A 5961-nucleotide genomic window follows, 5' to 3' on the forward strand; every position below is an offset into this window, starting at 1 on the left:
GTCTTCACGTTTAACCTCGGGTTGTTCATCAAAATAGTAATACCATGGGTGCTTCACGTTTATGTGTTTTCTCAATCCGCGGCAACTTTTGAAATCTCCATGTAAACAAAGTTTTATTGGACAAGTGTAAAAGTTTTGCCCATTTGGACGTAATTTTAGCGTTCGTTTTCCATGAGCGGCACCAACTAAAGTCTTCCAGTTGACCTGCAGTCGCCTTGGCAAATTTTTTTTCCGTAGACGGGCGGAAATATCTTTAATGGTCGGAAATATCATAGCGTAATGGTCGGAAATATCATTTGATGGTCGGAAATATCTTTAGATGGTCGGAAATATCCCAAACTCTGAAAATTTGAAAATTTAATGGTCGGAAATATCATAGCGTAATGGTCGGAAATATCATTTGATGGTCGGAAATATCTTTTGATGGTCGGAAATATCATTTGATGGTCGGAAATATCCAAAACTCTAAAAATTTGAAAATTTAATGGTCGGAAATATCCCGCGCTTTTAAAAATGCTTCATCAGCAAAAAAAGTGTAAACAAAAATGGTAGCAAAGGTGGCGTTGTGTGGCCAACTTGTTGTGTGGCCAACATGTTGTGTGTACCAGACAAGCTTTTTAGAGAGAGAAAGTGGTATTGACCTTTTTATTCTAACACGACTCTTCGTTCTTTCTTGCCTTTTTTATATCCTTTCCTCCTCTGGCCCCCACTGTAAGGGTCATTTTTTGGCCAGATTTTTTCTGCATGCACTGCCAGCTGGATGCACTGTAAAGGTTCGATTTTGGAAGCCAAATTTTCCGCCGAACAGTCGTTTTCAGATCGAATGCCTCCCCCCCCGGGTAAGGTCTAGAATGGGAGGATGTCCGGGTAGGGTTAGGACTAGCTTTAGGGTGATTTGAGAGTAGTGGGGGCTAGAGAGAGGAGGAAAGGATATAAAAAATACAAGAAATAAAGAAGAGTCGTGTTTGAATAAAAAGGTCAATACCACTTTCTCTCCCTAAAAAGCTGTCTACGTCTTGTGTAAAAATACTGTGTAAAGAACTAAGAAACAGAACAGTTCTCAGATAGTGTCCCAAAAACTTAAAGTAAAAAACTACTCTTGTCTGGCACACACAACAAGTTGGCCACACCACACCATCTTTGCTACCATTTTTGTTTGCATTTTTTTTGCTGATAAAGCATTTTTAAAAGCGCGGGATATTTCCGACCATTAAATTTTCAAATTTTCAGAGTTTGGGATATTTCCGACCATCTAAAGATATTTCCGACCATCAAATGATATTTCCGACCATTACGCTATGATATTTCCGACCATTAAAGATATTTCCGCCCGTCTACGGAAAAAAAATTTGCGTCGCCTTGAGCGACGCATCGTGAATGAAAGGAGCAAAGTTTTCCCTTTTTATGTAATTTACAAATTTAACTCTGTTAGGGGGTTTGAAATATAAAATTTCCATTGATTTAGAAAAGGGAGAAGCATCTCTCAAACCCCCTTTAAAAAAATGCCCAATGAGAAACGTGCGCACGTAGCAGATACCACCAATGAGGTACGATTGGAAATTTAAATTCCCATGGTAGCGAACAATTTGAGTTAATGCAAAGATCAAATTGATCTTAATTAAAAGAAAATGATACTCGTTTTTGTAACCAACACACAAAAAGAACGAGAGAACACTAAATTCCTACACACTATGAACACTTTATTCCCTAGACAAGGAACTATTCGTACAAGCACAAGAAAAGAACGATAAATTCATTTGCACTATGTACACATTTTATTCCCTAAACGGTGAACAATTTATTCAGTAAAAAAATCTGAACAGTTTGTTCGATATTAAAAGGAACAAAGGAACGTTTTCTATACCTTTGAAGTTATAAAGAATAAACTATTCTTTAGAGAACATTTTATTCTTTCAAAGAAAACTAAAAAGAACATAAAGTTCCTTTGGGAACAAAAAGTTCATTGAATAGATGTTCCTTGGGAGTTCCCTAAATACAGTGTTTGACCAAAGATCAACTACATTAAGGCAGTCAAAACTCGAATATCGGAAAGTGCAAAAATATATAATCCGTTCAAAGTTAACCTGATAACAGATGTTCATAATTTTCTTACGCGCACGGTAAACCTCTAAAGGCACTTGAAAATTATACATCTGAGGAAAATAGTCCTCCCGCGGAAAATTCTACAACAAGAATCTTGTTGTGCGCCGGAAAAATAAAAACTAATACGGCGCCCTATTCATAAACACAATCGCGCAACTTTGTTGTCATTCCCAGTCCTTTTAGACAAACGCGGTCCTTACGATTTCGAGATTGCATATTCGTCAGATTGTTTGTTTTCACACATCCCTTTAGAGCTTCAGCGTGGTGTGCAGAAAACATTCACAATCTGATCTCAGGTTATTCAAAGTCAATTGGGATGAATATCCTTTCTTTCAGATAGACAGGCTTTGTTACAAAGTAGTACTTCTCTGTATTCACATTTTTTTTTTAATATTTCAACTCGGCTGTCCTTTTTTATTTCTTTGACCCAGATAGATAGATCAAATAGCTTGAACTCGTAGTTTTACATTTTTATAAATATGTAGTAACCAAACCTTTGAAAGATAAATTTTTATTTGTCAACTATCAAACTCTGTCTCATTTAATCGTCTATAAAGCCTGGCCCTATATTTCGAATTCTCAGAATAAGCATCATTTTTAAGGTTGGCCATGCTTAAAATTTTTAATTCGGAAAATGACCAGTTCCCCAACATGTTTTTTTATTTAAAAAAAAAACACAGGCCTGGGAACAATGCATTTCCGGCCCGAAACATTCAAAACCCAAGACCGATTTCGGTGTCTCTTGTTTTGTACTCCCCGTAGTATGTCTGTACTGTCTGTACTGCATCCATTGTTTGATGCTAATCTACTCTTAAAACCCCTCACTGAAAACTGTACAGTTTTTATGGCTTCAAACGTCGAAAAACGGCGGCTAGATTCCACTCCCGGGATCACGATAAAAAAAGCTCTTCTAATTCCTCGAATCGTCAAATTATAAAAGTGACGGTGAGTCCTCGTGTTACCCTTTTCTGCCAAACGAAAAGTTCGACACAGGTCCTCGGATTTGCGGTTTTTTAAATTAGAGCTTTATGTTGTGTTTTAACTGAAATTTTCAAGGAACAGCTTTGTTTAATTTATAGCCAAAATGTTGCTGCTAACGTTGCTCTAAAACATGAGAAACCTAGATTTTTAACGGTTCCTCGGATTGTCGCAACGAAAATCAATTCCTCGGATTGTTATATTCGTGTGTATGTGTGTCTGTGTGTATGTCCCAAAACTTTGGGGCAGCCTGGAGACTTCAAAAATTGTTTGATTTGGCCGAAATTTGGTACACTTGTTCCTTGGGTGATTGTCTGGGGGTGTTTTTTTCATTTTTCAAAAATTTTGATTTTTGGGGCCTGGGGACGAGTTTTTCGCCAAAACGAGGCTAAAACTTTGGGGCAGCCTGGAGACTTCAAAAATTGTTCGATTTGGCTGAAACTTTGCACACTTGTTCCTTGGGTGAATATATGGGGGAGCTTTTTTCATTTTTTGAAAATTTTGATTTTTGGGGCCTGGGCACGAGTTTTTCGCCAAAACGAGGCTAAGACTTTGGGGCAGCCTGGAGACTTGAAAAATTGTTCGATTTGGCTGAAATTTTGCACACTTGTTCCTTGGGTGAATATCTGGGGGTGCTTTTTGCATTTTTCAAAAATTTTGATTTTTGGGGCCTGGGAACGAGTTTTTTGCCAAAACAAGGCTAAAGCTTTGGAGCAGTCTACAAGCCTCCAAAATGATCGGATTTGGTTGAAATTTGGCACACTTGTTCATTGGGTGAATATCTGGGGGTCTACAACTGGGCCTATGAATGATTTGAAGCCACTGAAGTTGAGCCTAGTGCGTTGCGCACGTTCGACTATTTTTGAGAGTTGAATAAATTACCAAAAACCTTCTTTTTTAGGACATCGCCCGTAAAATCGAGAAACTTTCAACTGATCGACGTGATAAACCAACGAAGGACGTCGTGATCACTGACTCTGGTTCCTTAGAAGTCGCTGCACCTTTCGTTCATATCCCCAAAAACGACATTTAATCGAAAGCTGCTCAAAATTTGAATAGGGTTACTTTAAATTAATATTTACCATTTACCTAAAAATTTTTATACAAAACTTATCAAACTTTTGTTTGTTTTCGATGTAGCTTGTAAAATTTTTTTTACGATAACTTTTCACAATTCACAAAATGTTATAATTCTTGCAAGCGCTCGACTTGTATCCCCTATGATATGTTTTGATATAAGAAGGGATGCGTACCTTGTATAAAATCCCCGTCCGAAGGTTACCCCCTTTGTGTTTTTGAGTTTTAGAAACTTGATTAACTTACTATATATGAAGAATCATTAAAAGTTTCATTAAATTTATAAAATTTCTGAAGCTTTTTTATAAGGAAATTGGGATAACTTGGAAGGGGTTTCTATACACGATAGGCATCCTCTATAATCATTTCTAAGGGAAATTCGTTAAATTTTCATCACTTTTTCCATCAATCAATTCGGAATAAAGTTTTCCTAAGAGAGGCAAATGCATCAAAATAATTGCTAATTACGTAAGTTGCAAGCAAAATGTGAAAAACATTCTTAAATTTCGCAGGTTACAAAATTTCGCGATTTTTTAGGTCAAATTTTGCGAAATTAAATACACGCGAAAAATTTTCAAAATAGGCCGAAAATCGAAAATACTTATTTGTTACACGTTAATACCAATAATGATGGCTGTATCATAAGATATTATTTGGGTTTTAACCCTTCGATTTTGGTGAACATTTCGGCATCATTGATGACGTCATCATTCGTTGAAAATAACGAAAATAGGACTCTTAAATTTTGTGAGGCGACTGTATTTTTGGGGCATAGGATCAATTTTTTTGCCAACTGTTGACCGGCCTAAAATTGCTCTTCTTTTTTTTTGCCTAAATCAATCCTAGTGATAGGTATTGATAATAAGCAGTTGTGCTGAAAGTGTCCATTTTGGTAAAATTGAAATTTTGTACACTGTCTAAATGGTTAATATCTATCACTGGTGAAAGTTTCAAGTCAAAAGCTCCAGTAGTTCCCGAGTTCCTGCAGGTGGTAAACGTGTATTTTACAGACCGGCCTGCAAAGGTTCGATATAGTGAGAGTTAACCATCTGACACAGCGTCAAGATGAAATAATCTTTTTCTCAAATCTTATCGAAAAAGCTTAATAGTGGGGTTGTCTAGCATAATTTAAGGGAAAAAAATAAGATCCAGCTGAAACTTTATTATGCCTCAGGAAAAAATCCCCTAAAATCCCACTGGTATGGAACATCCTTTTTTTGGGACATTTCCTTTTTTCCCAGGCAAAACCCTAAGGGCAAATTTTTTGAAAATTTCAAACTCATTTTCAGACATTATCAAGTATACCATTCGAAAGCTCTCGAAAAAACTATATAGAAGACTTTTAAATGGGTATAGCCGATTTCATTACCTAACGTAAGATAATTCACGCAGAAGATGCTATATATGGTCAATTTAGACCAAAATGTGGCGAAAAGCGTTCTCAAAAACTGTCGCGTTCTTAGAATTTGTCACGTTCCCAAAAACTGTCGCGTTCCCACAACTTTGTACAAAAGAGCTACATAGTAAAGGGGATTTTGGAAACGCTAGAGATTCTTCTGGGAACGCGACAGTTTCTGGACACGCGACAGTTTTTAGGAACGCGACATTTTTTAGGAACGCGACAGTTTCTGGGAACGCGACAGTTTTTGGGAACGCGACAGTTTTTGGGAGTGCGACAGTTTTTGGGAACGCGATAGTTTCTAAGAACGCAACAGCTTGAAAGAAATCTCGACAGCTTTCGAAAGAGATCGCACGTTGACCCTTCTCGGCTTCCATAGATAGTAAAGTGTAAATTCGTTGTAA

This window comes from Clytia hemisphaerica, unplaced genomic scaffold, assembly GCF_902728285.1.
Source record: "Clytia hemisphaerica strain Z4C2 unplaced genomic scaffold, Clytia hemisphaerica genome assembly, whole genome shotgun sequence".
NCBI lineage: Eukaryota > Metazoa > Cnidaria > Hydrozoa > Leptothecata > Clytiidae > Clytia > Clytia hemisphaerica.